Consider the following 16,795-nt stretch of genomic DNA (forward strand, 5'->3'; position numbering starts at 1 on the left):
ACCACCGGCTTCAGTAGTTTGGTGAAGCACCACGGGACCGATGATAAACCGAATGGAAGGCAAGTGAATTGCCACATTCGGCCTCTCCACAGAAATCTGAGGAATTTCTGGGAGGACGGATGCATGGGGATGGAAAGATACAGGTCTTTGAGGTCGACCTTTACTAGCCAGTCTCCTGGCCATAGAAGGTCCCGTAGAAGATGGATTCCTTCCATCTTGAAGTGTCGGTACACTACGTTTTGATTCAAATCTCTTAGATTTATTACCGGGTGGTAGCCATCATCCTTCTTCTTGACCAAGAAGAGGTTGCTGACAAACCCGGTTGAGAGAGAATCTACCTCTTGGACAGCTCTCTTCAACAAAAGCTCTTGCAGCTCTTGGTCTATGAGCGACATGTTGTGAGTGGAAAATCGAAGTGGTTGAGGAATGTGATTCATAGGCAGTGGATACTGGAATTCTATACGGTATCCCGCTATTGTGTTGAGGACCCACGCATCTGCTGTAATCGCGGACCAGGCGTGGGTAAAAAACTGCAGTCTGCCCCCCCATTGTGTGCGAAAGTGCATGAGGGAATGTACTCACCAGTAGGGGGACAGGATCTGGGATACCCTCGACCGCATCGTCCACACCATGGCCTTCCCCTTGGTGGAAAAAAGGGAGCCGGCTGTGCCAGCGGGAGCGCGTACTGTTGTGGAGCGGGAGCGTAGCTCGGAGCAGAGGGCCTGGAGTAGGGCCTGTATGAACTATTTCGGCCGGCAGATCGGCCTCTTCCTCTGCCGACCCTGTTGAAAACCTTGGTAGACTTCTTTAACGAGTTCTGCTATTTGTCAAGGCTGGTGAACATGCCTACCAATTTATTGATGTTTTTCCCAATATCATCGCTGAACAGCAGGCCCTCAGCCGAGGGACCTGTCTAACTTTCGGCCAAGTGCGCAAGCTGTGGTTCGAGCTTCATTAAGATGGAGCGTCGGCGTTCAATCGAACTGGTTGTGTTCGCCGAACCCAACATGCAGATGGCCCTTTGGGCCCATCCCCTCAGTTGTTCCAAGTCTACAGGCTGTTGCGAAGACGCTGCCTGCTCGGACAGATTCAATATTTTGATCAGGGGACCCAGCATGTCCAAGATACGGTCCTGGATTACCTTGAACGAGCGTTCAATGCTTTTCTTCGTGTATTTACCCGACCGGGTGATATATTTAAGAAGCACCGGATCAATCGCCGTGGTTAACGCCACTTTCTTGGCCACATATGGCCGGGGGCATTCTGCTCTAAGTTTGTTCCGATTAGCCTGGTCTAGGGCGCGTCTGGTCCAATATTTGATGTATTGGGCCACCTGGGGAAGAGGGGCCCAATCACCTGACCTGGGATGCGTTATGGCATCCGGACTAAAGAACGGCTGTCCCAGAGTGTCCAGAATGGTATCATTGGACCCTTCGGGGTTGGTGCCCGTGAGATCCGCCTGATTCCCCGCAGAATCCTCCTCAGACCCAGATTCATTAGCCTGTTCAGACTCGGACTCTTCTGAAGACTCTTCGGCAGAAGAGTCATTGAAGGAGTTTGGTTTTGTCCGTTTTGCGGACTTCTGCCTCTTATTATGCTACTTGAAGCCCAAGGGTCGAAACGGGTCATGTATCTGCGAGGATTGACAGGCCGTGTCTGGCACTGTCTGGGTCACATTATTTACTTCCCCTGCCGGGGAGTCGAAAGCGACATTGTTGTGTTTCCGTTTTGCCAGAGCCTTGCCCTGTCTACCATTGTCTGTCGTCACTGCGGCCTGAGGAACAGTAGAAACAGAAGGTGCTGCAGCGGCAGATAGGGCTGCCTGCACCAACTTAGTTATGAGCTCCTGAATCTGGGAAGCAGACAGGATTTGGGAAGCCTCCTCCTGTTGCAGCTCTCCCATAAAGCTCACCTGAGCAGAATCCAAATGATCACCAGCCATAATATACTTAATAGGGCTACAAGTAGCCAGCAGTGATAACACTATAAGGGTAGGTAAACTGGTTGTTAGGCAATGGGCCCAGAATAACCCAAGATGCAAAGGGTTAATATGCAAGGGGTTGAAACTGGTTGTTAGGCAACAGGTTCAGAACAACCTGTAATGCAAGGGTTAATATGCAAGGATTAATGAGAGCCCTCAGTAAGCCCTGTCACAATATCTGTCACCCGAGTCAGACTACTGAGCCGGGACAGTGCCACCAATATAATTCTAACGACTAAAATCTTATAGATATATTCAGCTAGAACGCTACCTCCGGTACTCTGCAGCTACTCCTCTCACCGCTCACACAGAACTGGCGACGAAGAGAGGAGGCGTGACAGAGTGTAGCGTTGCCAAGCGAAATCTAGCGTGATTTCGCACAGGAGCGCTGTGATTGGTGAAGCGCAACAAGACGGCCTCGTCACCAGGCGCGAGCGTCACTGGAACTGGCTCCTCCCACCTCTTTCCCCGCGAACAGGCAAGCCCACGGCGGGAAACCGAGGGGAGAAGAAGGAGCCAATACCCCCCCCCCAAGATAGCTTCGCTATAGTAATGGACGCAGGTATGTAAAACAGAAGGGGGAAAAAAGACAGATAAATGAAAAAACAATATTGAGACGATCCGGAGAGGGGGAGATGCTCAGTACAAGAATTAACTGAACACCCGAGAATGGCAAAAGACGGAATAGAGAATTAGAAGAGAAAAATAAGAATTAACAGAAGTTAGTAATAATAAGGAGTCTATAAAACAGTGGCAGAGAAACCAGTGATATGATATATCTACGACAGTAAACAGATATTCACCTACAGAAGCTTATAAACAACATACAGTTATACATGGAATACTTATCTGCTATGAGCAGAAAGAAAGAGGAGGGAGCACTCTCGGACAGTCCCTTATATATGAGCCACTGGACTGGGTGTGGCTACCGATATTAGAGGGACTGCTGGGAGTTGTAGTCTTTAAGTCGTTGGAAAGTTTTCTATTTGAATTTTATTAAAAATGAAGATAAAAATTCTGCTATGGGCATTAATAAAGAAAGATTAATGCAAGATATGAGTCTCCTGTCTGATATATAACTATATATTTTCTATGAATTATGCAGTGCTATGCATTTCTCATTTATAATGTTTTTTATGCAAATGATGTACAAACATTGGTTTTGCTAGGTCATTCAGGCTTTTTCTGTGCTGTTTTATTATGCATTTTTTATTTTCTAACTATATATTTTTATGAATATGTAATACTTTATATTTTCTATGAATTATGTAGTATTTTGTATTTCCGGTCATGTGATGCCCTAATGGGGTGGTTCTCTGTGTATATAGGTTTGGAAGTTTTTTAGTTGTATCGGACTTGAGAAAGATGCCGGTCTTGCTCCAAAACGCGTTGTACGTTTTTATAATCCTTTTTAAATAAATACTATTATTCAAGAAGTCGTGGGCATCGCTCCATTATCCTTCTTGGTGGTACAATTGTGGATTTGGATTTTTATGGAACACACAGTCCACCATTTTGGAGGAGGCAGCTGCAGCCAGATGTTCATGCCCTTGTACGTGTTGTGTCGGCATTAGCACAACCACCCCAGGTGAGTCAGTTCTTGGCTCACCTTTTCAATTTGCTATAAGCTTTTGGAGGATATCACACAAGGAAGTGCCTCTTTTTCTTTTATTGCAGTTTGACTCATTAGGAATATAGGGGAGACAATGTTGCTGCCAGTGGGTAAATGGTGGGAAAGAAAGTCAATGCTTCTGATAGTGAAGTGCTTCAAGTTATAAAATAGTTCTTCCAGGTAGCAAGGAGTGGGCACATATACTGCCACTCTGCAAAGCCTGCTGGTCCTGAATGCATTTAACTATCAGCGTGTCTTACAGAAATAGCTGTAGTTAAAGGGGTACTCCCGTGGAAAACTTTTTTTTTTTTTTTTAGATCAACTGGTGCCAGAAAGTTAAACAGATTTGTAAATTACTTCTATTAAAAAAATCTTAATCCTTCCAGTACTTTTTAGGGGCTGTATACTACAGAGGAAATCTTTTTCTTTTTGGATTTCTCTTATGTTATGACCACTGTGCTCTTTGCTGACCTCTGCTGTCCATTTTAGGAACTGTCCAGAGCAGGAGGAAATCCCCATAGCAAACATATGCTGCTCTGGACAGTTCCTAAAATGGACAGCAGAGGTCAGCAGAGAGCACTGTGGTTGTGACATAAGAGAAATCCCAAAAGAAAAACATTTCCTCTATAGTATACAGCCACTAAAAAGTACTGGAAGGATTAAGATGTTTTAATAGAAGTAATTTACAAATCTGTTTAACTTTCTGGCACCAGTTGATTAAAAAAAAAAAAAAAAGTTTTCCACTGGAGTACCCCTTTAACTACAGGTATTTCTGTACAAGACATTAACTCTGTAGGGTGCCCAAACTTTTGCAGAAACCATATTTCGTAAATAAATAAATGATGGAAATAAAGTCTAACTTTTGTTGACATATTATAAGAATGTCTAATCTGTAATTTGATGACTTTTGGAGATTTTTCCATCTTTCCTTGGCTTCTTTATGCACATTAAAGGGGTACTCAGGTGGTCAACGTGTTTTTCTGTTTTTGACTGACCCTATTTGTTTTGTTTCATTTCTATTCTTGTTGTTTAGCCTACTCTATTTCCGTTCTTTGTTTTCTTTTCATCCCCCACTTTGTTTTCCTATCTTTGCTTCTATTTCCTGTTTCTTGCTGTGCTGAAAACTACTGTGCTGGGGCGGCTCCTTTTTTTTTGTTTGTTTGTTCCGCCCTTTACCCATCCTACTATTTTCCCGGGTCAGCCCCCTTATACACATATATACATCAGCCTTGGTTGGGATACACTGGCATACACACACAAAAGGGACTACAGCTCCCAGCATGTGTCATTCAGGAGTCTTCAGTCTGTGGTATAATACCATCATGCTGACTCTGTAGTCTCCTGGGGGTTGTAGTTCACCACACCTCTATAGGGTATACACCAGTGTTTCCCAACCAGGGTGCCTCCAGGTGTTGCAAAACTACAACTCCCAGCATGCACTGACAGCCTTTGGGCATGCTAGGAGTTGTAGTTTTGCAACAGTTGGAGGTACACTGGTTGGGAAACACTGATGTAACATGATGTGCATGCTGAATAGGCTCGAACAGTGTTTCACAACCAGTGTGCCTCCAGCTGTTGCAAATCTACAATTCCCAGCATGCCCAAAGTCTGTCAGGGCATACTGGGAGTTGTAGTTTTGCAACAGCTGGAGGCACACTGGTTTGTAAACACTAGCATACACACACACAACAGGGACTACAACTCCCAGCACGTGTCATCCAGGAATCCCCCCCCCCTTCACATAAGGGGGAGATTTATCATAACCTGTATAGAGGAAAATTTGCCCAGTTGCCCATAGCAACCAATTAGCTTGCTTCTTTCATTTTTATGAAGGCCTGTGAAAAATGAAAGAAGTAATCTGATTGGTTGCTATGGGCAACTTGGCAAGTTTTCCTCTGCACAGGTTTTGATAAATCTCCCCCATAGAGATCGTTCCCAGTATGAGATTTATTCCCCCGCAGTCCATACATCCCCAGCCCGTGCACCTTCTCATCCTCCCCTTCAGATAACACTTATCTTCTCTGTGAGGTCCTTCTCCTGTGCGGACCTGTGTCCTTAGAATACAGAGCAGGGGGAAGGGGAGGTGAGGAGCTGTGTACTCAGCTGGATGAGATAAGGGGGTGTGGCTTATTCCTCTCATGCAGACAGAGTAAAAAAAAAAAGCTGTGACATCTTGTCCACAACAGACTAAGAACTGTGGACAACAGTAAAAGAAAACCCCTCTGAACTACAGAACTTCCTGCCAAACAAACAGGTAGGAAAAACACATACATGCTGCCAAAACATATAGCACATGTATATTGCAAAAAAACTAAACTTACAAAGAAGATGCCATATAGTCAAAAAAAAGTAACCACCGGAGTACCCCTTTAATACAAATTTTTACCTGGGGTGCCCAAACTTTTGATCCCCACTGTAAAACTAAACATTTTTCCCCTTAAGTACACAGTCAATTTTGGCTTTGAGGACACAGCAAATTTTGTTTTTTTTTAACAGACATAACTCATTTTATTTTTCCATACACATATCCATATGAGGTCTTTTATTTTTTTTGCGATTTTTTGTACTTTGTAATTACACCTTTGATTTTACCATTAAATATGTGGCGCAAACAAAAAAATTATATTTGTGGCAGGAAAAGGGGGGTCGTTGTAAAACTTACATGTTCTCTTTATTCTGTTGGTAAATACAATGAAAACGATACTTATGCTTACATTCTTTTCTATTACGTTTATGGAATTCAATGTACAGGGTCATTAACATGTTTTAATAGTTCGGCAATTTTCACACACAATACCTTTTACTTTTTTTTCTTTCTTGTAAAATAGGAAAAAGGGATGATTTAAATTTTAATTGGAGGAGGGACTTATGCACATTTTAAAACATATTTTTTTTAGCACACTTTACATTTTTTTCAAATCCCCATAAGGAACTATTAATAGCAATCCCTGGATTGCTCTTATTTTTCAATGCTATGCATTGGTGTAGCACTGATCAGTGATATTGGTGATCTACTTGTAATGCCTGCCAGAGGACAGACCAGATAAGGGGATCTCTGGTTTTGGGTGGTCTGATGAGTCTCAGATGGTGTAGTTGCCATGATCAGTATTGATCACGGCATCTAAAGGGTTAATGGCGGGCATCAGAATGATTAGTGGTGGGTTCCTGACTGCTGATAGCAACTGGCACTTAGATTATACACACCACAGGTTGTAAGTCCTGATACCAGGTGGCAAGGGCATCCATTTATGTCCTGTGTCCTTCTGGGTTAATCATGAAATAAAATAAAGAACATTAACACAACAACAAAAGAAGTGACCAGGTATAGCAGTGGTCTTCAAACTGTGGCCCTCCAGACGTGGCAAAACTACAGCTGATAGCAACCGGGACCCACCGGGTATGATGCACTTTCACCTGCTGAGCACACATCATACAGGGGGAGCCCGCAGTAGACGTACATATATACATCCATTTGTGGGAAGGGGTTAATCGCTTAGCTCATATGTGCAGATACTACTCTCACTGCAAGGGCGGACTGACCGGCTAGTCCATTCGGACGTGGTCTGAGGGCCCGACCAGATATAGGGCCCGCCACAGCTGCTGACCATCCAGGACACTTGTCCCGGATCCCCAGTCAGACAAGCGCTACTTTCCCTGATGTTCTTTTCTATGTGAATAGCAGGGATGAAAGGTACCTCATTGATGGCTCCACCCCAGCACAGGAAGAGGACGGGGCTGAAAGCTGACAGGCCTCCCAGGAACACAGCAGAGTGGCTGCTTCATTTGAGGGTGAGTGATGTTCCTGTGTCCTGCCTCTTTCCCCTCAGATCAGCAATATAACCTGGGGCTGGGTGATGTGTATAGTAGCAGCCCAGTGGGGTCACTTTCCCTCCTCCAGTGTCCACAGGTCACCAACAGGTTGCATCACCAGATTGTTTTTTGAAAAATCGCGGTAAAACCGTGCTATTTTTGCCGGGATTTTTTTTTTAAATTGTTCGGGTGATGCAACCTGTTGGTGACCTCTGGACACTGGAGGAGGGAAAAAGACCCAGTTGGGGCCACAACATGGGGACACACTGCTTGTTTACTTGTTATTAACCCCTTAAGGTGATGTACAGGATCTGCTGCATATTTTGTGCAGCTGATGTTGTTACCCCTTGGCTTCAATGGGTAGCAAAATCGGCTGCAGAAAATATGCAGCAGATCCTGTAGGTGTGAATGTATTCTAGGGATGCAAGGCGTACACAGTGCCTGCTCCCACTGTGTTGTATAAATCACTAGCTGAGTACCCGGCGTTGCCCGGTTTTTCCTTTCTAATCCTTGTTGGGGAGGAAAATAAACAAAGGAGGAAGCTTTTGACTTCACATCCCATCATCATATCTCTACCTCATATGCCATCCTCACATCCCGTCCTCCTATTCCTACCTCCTATCCCGACCTCCTATCCCAACCTCCTATCCCGTCCTCCTATCCCGTCCTCCTATCCCGTCCTCCTATCTCATCCTCCTATCTCGACCTTCTATCATGACCTCCTATCCCGACCTCCTATCTCGACCTCCTATTCCGTCCTCCTATCCAGTCCATCTATCCCAACCTCCTATCCTGACCTCCTATCCAGACCTCCTATCCAGACCTCCTATCCCGTCCTCCTACCCCGACCTCCTATCCTGACCTCCTATCCCGTCCTCATATCCCGACCTCCTATCCTGACCCAAAATATGTGTACCAGGTATTGAAATATCTCGAGCGGGACGGAGGTTATGTGGGAACATATATTTCCCATTGATTTGCATGGGACTTTAAACAAAAACCCCGACCCTCACAAATAGGGGTAGTTAAGGGTTAAATTAATTATCCTATATTTTAAGTGGACATATAAGTAACATGTGACCAAGTATTATCAAAATATCTCCAGCCGTTTGGAAGTTATGCAGTAACACATATTTTCCATAGACTTGTATGGGACTTTAAACATAAACCCCGCCCCTTGCAAATGGGGGTGAGTAAGTGTTAAATCACCTATCCTATGTTTGTTGTTGACATATAAGTAACATGTATGCCAAGTTTCATGTTAATATCTTTAGCCATTTAGACGTGATGCTGGAACATACACACATACATGCACACACACGTTAAGTTTTATATATATACTAGCTGAGTACCCGGCGTTGCCCGGTTTTTCCTTCCTAATCCTTGTTGGGGAGGAAAATAAAAAGAGGAGGAAGCTTTTGACTTCATATCCCGTCCTCATATATTGTTGTCATATCCCAACCCCATATCCCAACCTCCTATCCCGTCCTTCTATCCCGACCTCCTGTCCTCCTGTCCCGACCTCCTGTCCCGACTTCCTGTCCCGACCTCCTATCCCGACCTCCTCCTATCCTGACCTCCTATCCCGTCCTCCTATCCCGACCTCCTATCCCGTCCTCCTATCCCGACCTCCTATCCCGTCCTCCAATCTCGACCTCCTATCTCGAACTCCTATCTCGACCTCCTATCCCGACCTCCTATCCCGACCTCCTATCCCGACCTCCTATCCCGTCCTCCTATCCCATCCTCCTATCCCGACCTCCTATCTCGACCTCCTATCTCGTCCTCCAATCTCGACCTCGTATCTCGACCTCCTATCCCGACCTCCTATGCCGTCCTCCTATCTCAACCTCCTATCTCGACCTCCTATCCCGACCTCCTATCCCGTCCTCCTATCCCGACCTCCTATCCCGACCTCCTATGCCGACCTCCTATCCCGTCCTCATATCTAGACCTCCTATCTTGACCTCCTATCCCGACCTCCTATCCAGACCTCCTGTCCCGACCTCCTGTCCCGACCTCCTATCCCGACTTCCTATCCTGACCTCCTATCCTGTCCACCTATCCCGTCCTCCTTTCCCTTCCTCCTTTCCCGTCCTCCTATCTCGACCTCCTATCTCGACCTCCTATCCTGACCTCCTATCCCGACCTCCTATCCCGACCTCCTATCCCGTCCTCCTATCCCGTCCTCCTATCCCGTCCTCCTATCCCGACCTCCTATCCCGTCCTCCAATCTCGACCTCGTATCTCGACCTCCTATCCCGACCTCCTATGCCGACCTCCTATGCCGTCCTCCTATCTCAACCTCCTATCTCGACCTCCTATCTCGACCTCCTATCCCGACCTCCTATCCCGTCCTCCTATCCCGACCTCCTATCCCGACCTCCTATGCCGACCTCCTATCCCGTCCTCATATCTAGACTTCCTATCTTGACCTCCTATCCCGACCTCCTATCCAGACCTCCTATCCCGACCTCATATCCCGACCTCCTGTCCCGACCTCCTTACCCGACTTCCTATCCTGACCTCCTATCCTGTCCTCCTATCCTGTCCTCCTTTCCCTTCCTCCTTTCCCGTCCTCCTATCTCGACCTCCTATCCTGACCTCCTATCCTGTCCTCCTATCTCGACCTCCTATCCCGACCCGTAATATGTGTACCAGGTATTGAAATATCTCCAGCTGTACGGAAGTTATGTGAGAACATACATTTCCCATTGATTTGTATGGGACTTTAGTCCTGCGTCCTGAGCCCTGAGTGTTGTCAGTCCGCCCCTGTCTCACTGTATATTTTTTATTCTATCCTTGTTTTATGTATAGTAACGTGAGGAGCTGCAAGTGCCCTACAGCCTCCTTACTACTATTTTATTTAATATAATAATGCAATACATTTTTATGTTATGAATATCCATGTAATATATACATTCTTACTTCCTACTTTTCACAATATATTTACCGTATATGGACAGTAGAGAATTTGCCCACATCCCCACTTTCCATATAAGTAGTATAGAATATACCTAGCAGGACTGTTTTTCCATATATATTATTTTTACTATTTTAAGAATGCCACATGTGCTCCCCCCCCCCTTTTGCTTTAACCTCTTAAGGGTTTTTTACGTTTTTGCACTTTCGTTTTTTCCTCCTTAACTTTTAAAAATAATAACCCTTTCAATTTTGCACCTAAAATTCCATATTATGGCTTATTTTTTGCACCACCAATTCTACTTTGCAGTGATGTGAGTAATTTTACCAAAAAATCCAAAATAAAAAAAAATTAATTGTGTAACAAAATTAAAGAACAAATGCCAGTTTGTAAATTTTGGGGGCTTCTGTTTCCATGCAGTGCATTTTTCGGTAAAAATTAAACCTTTTCTTTATTCTGGTCCATACGATTAAAATGATACCGTACTTATATAGGTTTTATTTAATCTTACTTCTGGAAAAAATCATATGCACGAAAATGAATGTGTTTAAAATTGTCATCTATTGACCCCTATAACTTTTTTATTTTTCAGTGTACAGGGCGGTATTAGGGCTAATTTTTTGTGCTGTGATCTGAAGTTGTTAGCAGTACCATATTTGTATTGATCGGACTTATTGATAGTTTTTTTATTAATTCTTTTATGGTATAAAAAGTGACCAAAAATATGCTATTTTGGACAGATTTTTTTGCGCGTACACCATTGACCGTGCGGTTTAATTAATTATATATTTTTATAGTTCAGACATTTCCACACGCGGCGATACCACATATGTTTATTTTTATTTACGAGTTTTTTTGTTTTTTTTAACTGCCATTTCCCAGGGGTTTTAGGTGGAAATGGGGATGGGTTCCTGTGTGGGGACGCACTTTTTAAGAGGAGTAACACTTTCCTAGAAAAGGTGGAAGGGAACAGTGTATTGTCCATTGTAGCAGGTGGGGGTAAAAACTTCCTCTGTAAGACCCTACTCTCGCCCTATTAATTCCCTTCTTGGCAATTGTTACTCATCTTAAAAAAGGCGGCCCCACACAGGAAACTCTCTATTTCCATTTAAAAACCCTGGGAAATGGCAATGTTTGTAGGGGGAAATAGGGAGAGGTTCCTGTGTGGGGGCACCCTTTTTAGGGCAAGTAATACTTGCCAAAAAGGGAATTAAAGGGCTACTCCGGCACTAAGACATCTTATCCCCTATCCAAAGGATAGGGGATAAGATGCCTGATCGCGGGGGTCCCGCTGCTGGGGACCCCTGTGATCTTCCACGCCGAACCCCGTTAGAATCAGCCCCCGGAGCGTGCTCGCTTTGGGTCTGATTACTGGCGTTCACGGGGACGGAGCATAGTGACGTCACAGCTCTGCCCCCTTGTGACATCACGCGCCGCCCCCTCAATGCAAGACTATGGGAGGGGGCGTGACAGCTGTTCCACCTTCTGTTCCACAAAATTGGGCAGGGCTGGTACTGCCTTCTTCGCAAAGAAATTACAGCTTGGGACTCTCCACCTCGGCTTGGCACAAGCCATCAGTTCTCTGAAAGGTGCAGAGTCCACCATTTGAAAAGGGAGGGACTGCAGCACCAGCAACTTGGACAGGAGCACATTCAGCTTCTGCGCCGTTGGATGAGTGGGTGCATACTATTGTCTCTTGGACATGGCTTCGCCGATGGATTGCTGATGGAATGACTGACTTGAAGTAGGAGGAACAGGAGCATCTGGAGCGACAGAAGATGGGTTTGACACACAGCTCCCTTTGGCTGAGGTGGTGGAGCCTTGGCTGGCTGAAACAGGGAGCGGCGTGTCACTCGGTGATGGAGCAGGCTGGACCACCAGGCTGGACCGTGGTGCCAATATTGGGACCCAGGCAAAGCTTCATCTTCTGCCGACACATCTTGCATGTGGCCATGTTAACCTCCCCTGGATGCTTGATGAAAAACTGCCACACCGCCGAGTAGCTGATTTTCCCACCAACAGTCCGCACTAATTGACTGCTTCTGCTGCCGACTCCAGGAACCCCTGTTTCACTACCTCCCGGGAAGGTATACTGCCGTGAAGAAGGTGGTCTACCGGGCACGTTTGGTTCCAGACTTTCCACTTCTGCCACCATGCTGACTGTCATCCATTCTACTACCTTGCTGGCTCTGCTGCTGCTTGACGGGCCACCTGCAACTCTCTTTTCCTGATGATGATGAAGACCCTTCTGCACCCAGCTCCCAAGTGCGATCAGCTTCATCGAGTTGTGTCTGCACATCCCTGATGTCCTCCTCAGGTTCTTTAACAGTGTCTGCTTCAGGAACCTGAACGCTCGCAACACCACCTCCCATGCCACTCTCCTCATCACTCCTTGCCCGCCTAGCAGAGGAAGTGGCGGATGTCTCCTCCACTTCTTGGCTGGGCAGTAGCTGCTGACTGTCCTCTAGATCGTTCTCACTAAATAATGGAGCTGAACCCACAGCATAAGATACTTCTGTGGGGGAGGGAACAGCATAGGACAGAGGCAATGGGAGGACAGGGACTGCTCCCGGGCAGGTGTATACTTTTGGCTCGCCTTTCACAGTATCTAGGCTCTTAACCCCTTAAGGATGCAGCCCTTTTTCACCTTAAGGAGTGAGCCCTTTTTCGCAATTATGACCACCATCACTTTACGAATTAATAACGCGAAAACGCTTTTACCAAATATTCTGATTCTGAGATTGTTTTTTCGGGACATATTATACTTTATCTTGGTGGTAAATTTTCGGCGTTAATTGCATCCTTTTTTGGTGAAAAATCCCAAAATTTCATGAAAATTTTGAAAATGTTGCATTTTTCTAACTTTGAAGCTCTCTAATTGTAAGGAAAATGGATATTCCAAATAAATTAAATTTTTCTTCACAAATACAATATGTCCACTTTATGTTGGCATCATGAAATGGACATACTTTTGCTTTTTGAAAAAATTAGAGGGCTTCAAAGTAGAGCAGCAATTTTCAAAAATGTCATGAAAATTGCTAAATCTGAAGGGACAGATGTTACAGAACTACAACTCCCAGCATGCCTGGGAAGTCGAGGCATGCTGAGAGTTGTAGTTTGGCAACATCTGGAGGGCTACTGTTTTGGCACCACTGTAACAGTGGTCTCCAAACTGTGACCCTCCAGATGTTGCAAAACTACAACTCCCAGCATGCCCAGACAGCCTTTGGCTGTCTGGACATGCTGGGAGTTGCAGTTTGGCCCCCCTAGTGGTTGCCACAGTAAAGATCGATTTACTTTCAATCCCCCCCCCCTGTCGATTCCCTACCTGGGCAAAGATCCAGCAGGCTCCAGCGAAGATCCCAGGTCCCCAGGCATCTTCTCCTGCAGGTACGGCCTCCATCTTCTTCCCAGAGCCCCTCGACATCCAGGGGTGGGCAGAACGGGGGGTTGCCATGGCAACCCCCTGTCCTGCGCTGCCATTGGTCAGAACTCCGTTCTGAGTAATGGCAGGGGATAGGAGGAGATCACAGCTTTGCGACCTCACTCCTATCCTTTCGACTGATCGGGGCTGTTGCTGACAGCTCCAATCAGCCCTATTTTCAGGGTGATCGGGTCACCAGAGGTTAAGAATTTAACTGGAACAAAATAGTACACCACTTAGATGTACGTATGTGGTATGCACTTATGCAGGGAAGAAAATGTGCTCCAGTACGCTTAAAAAAGTATTTGTGTACAACACCAGCCGGTGTGTACTTTTGGCTGGCCTTTCACAGTATCTAGGCCCTTAAGACTTTAACTGGAACAAAACATTACACCACTTAGATGTACGTATGTGGTATTTACTTATGAGGGAAGGACAATGCGCTCCAGTACGCTTAAAAAAGTATTTCTGTACAACACCAGCAGTACACACCAGTGCTGCAGCACACAATCTCTGTGTACTACACCCAAAATTGCACTTTCCCTCTCAATCTCACTCCCTTCCCTATCAGTGCTTCTAGGCAGGATTTGAGCTTGAGGTGAATCGCTGCTGTTCTGTGCAACACACTGTGCAACACACTGCTCTCTGTCCCTCTCTGTAATAGAATGCTGAAGTGACTGGGAGGTGAATCACTGTTGTAAAAGTGCTTTTCTGTGCAATACACACTGCTCTCTGTCCCTCTCTCTGTGCAAAAGAACTCTGATGTGACTGGGAGGTGAATCGCTGCTTGAAAAATGCTTTTCTGTGCAACACACAGCGCTGTCTGTCCCTCTCTATCTCTCTGCAATAAAAGGCTGAAGTGACTGGCCGTAAGATGGCTGCCGATTATATAGGGCTATGACATCACCGGGGTGGCTGGCTGCTGATAGTCTGCAAGCTGCATGTTATTCAGGGTCATCCCGCCTAACCTTGTTCCCGCCTTCCCAGGATTCCTTGCCCCATGTCCTCACATGTGGATCCGCCATTTTAGATGCCCTGGAGCCTGGACCGCACTAAATGGAGTTTAATAGAATTTTTTCTGAAATTCGTAACAAATTTGAATTCAGATATATGTCCTGACTCAACGTGTATTCCACTCTAATTTGTTAATTACTTCTTTTTAAAATTATTATCTCTTCCAGTACTTATCAGTTGCTGCATTCTACAAATAAAATTGTGTAGTTTTTTCAAGTCTCTACTAGAAAAATGAAGAGGGCACTATTATGGTCCGAGACCTAGATACAGATACTGGATCACAGCCTATGAGATGCTGATTGATGCGGTCTGTCACTACGGGAGACCAGAGTCCTTGCTCCTGTGAGTCTCGGTGTGCTGGGAAGCAAGAATCCCAAAGTCATATAACAAATGACCACACTGAAGAAACAGGTACCCGCACTCACCGCTAGGCTGCTGTAGCTAGACTTCTATGGCTTGCACAGATGATCCGGTTTCAGACCTGTAGCAGGGCACCCAGAGGCGAGTCGGCTGCCGGCAAAGTTTTGCGCTGATTGCGATTCTTCTGGCCTCGTTAGAGAACGTGGGAGAAGTGTCCCTAGGTGTAAATACTCCCTTTCCTTGCTTATACATGCCAGTCCAGCTCTTATCCTCGTCCGGTTCCTCGTTTCCTGTTTCTGCTTTTGTGGACTCTGGTTCAGCAGGGAACTTCGTGGATGCCTCTCTGGTACATAAATATCATCTTCCTGTCACAAAGCTTGCAAGGCCTCTGTACATCTCTACTATCAATGGAGAGTGCCTGAATTCTGCGGTAAAGTTTATCACTGAACCTCTGAAGATGCAAGTGGGAGCTATGCATAAGGAGTGGATCAAGTTCTATGTGCTTCCTCACTGTTCCTCGGTTCTCCTCGGTCTGCCGTGGCTGCAACACCACGCCCCGGTTCTTGATTGGCGTCTCCTGTTGGGGTCAGGATTTCTGGAACCACTGTCTGTGACAATTCAACTGAAGCATCCTATTCCTTGTCCCTCTCTGCCGGGTCTGCCTACCCCGTATCAAGACTTCACAAACGTGTTTTGTGAGAAGCAAGCAGAGAGTCTTCCTCCTCATCAACCCTACGATTGTCCAATTGATCATCTGCCTGGTTCGTCGCCTCCTCAGGGAAGAATCTATCTTTTGTCAGCTCCTGAGATGCAGGCCATGTCAGAATACATCAGTGAAAATCTTCTGAAGGGCTTCATTCGGAAGTCTACCTCTCCAGCTGGTTTTTTCTTTGTAGAGAAAAAGGATGGTTCTCTCCATCCCTGTATTGATTACCAGGGACTTAATAATCGGTACCCCCTTCCACTGATCTCTGAACTGTTTGATCGCCTACGGGGAGCCAAGATTTTAACCAAGCTGGACTTGCGCGGGGCGTAAAACCTTATTAGAATCTGGGAAGGAGACAAGTGGAAGACGGCTTTTAATACTGGTGATTGGCATTACGAGTACCTTGTGATGCCTTTTGGTCTCTGTAATGGCCCAGCTATTTTTCAGGAATTTGTTAACAATATCTTTCTGGACCTCCTTTACACTTGCGTTGTGGTGTACTTGGACAACATCTTGAGCTTCTTGCCCAACTTAGAGGTTCATCGCACTCATGTGCTACAGGTCCTGTGACGCCTTTGGAGCAACCGCCTCTATGCCAAGTTTGAGAAATGCCTCTTCTAGAAGACCAGTCTGCCATTACTCGGCTATATTGTCTCCAACCAAGGTCTCCGGATGGATCTTGACAAGCTGTCTTCGGTTCTAAACTGGCCACGACCTTTGGGTCTGCGGTGTATAAAACACTTCCTTGGCTTTGCCAACTACTATCGGCAGTTTGTTCTTCACTTCTCAACCCTGGTAGCTCCAATAGTAGCACTTACCAAGAAGGGTGCAAACCCCAAGTCCTGACCATCTGCAGTGGAAGAAGCATTCTCTCGGTTGAAGTCGGCATTCGCCACTGCACCCGTCCTGACGAGACCTAACCCTGACAAGCCCTTCTTCCTCGAGGTGGGTTCCTCTTCTATAGG

This window comes from Hyla sarda, chromosome 3 (genome assembly GCF_029499605.1).
Source record: "Hyla sarda isolate aHylSar1 chromosome 3, aHylSar1.hap1, whole genome shotgun sequence".
Lineage (NCBI taxonomy): Eukaryota > Metazoa > Chordata > Amphibia > Anura > Hylidae > Hyla > Hyla sarda.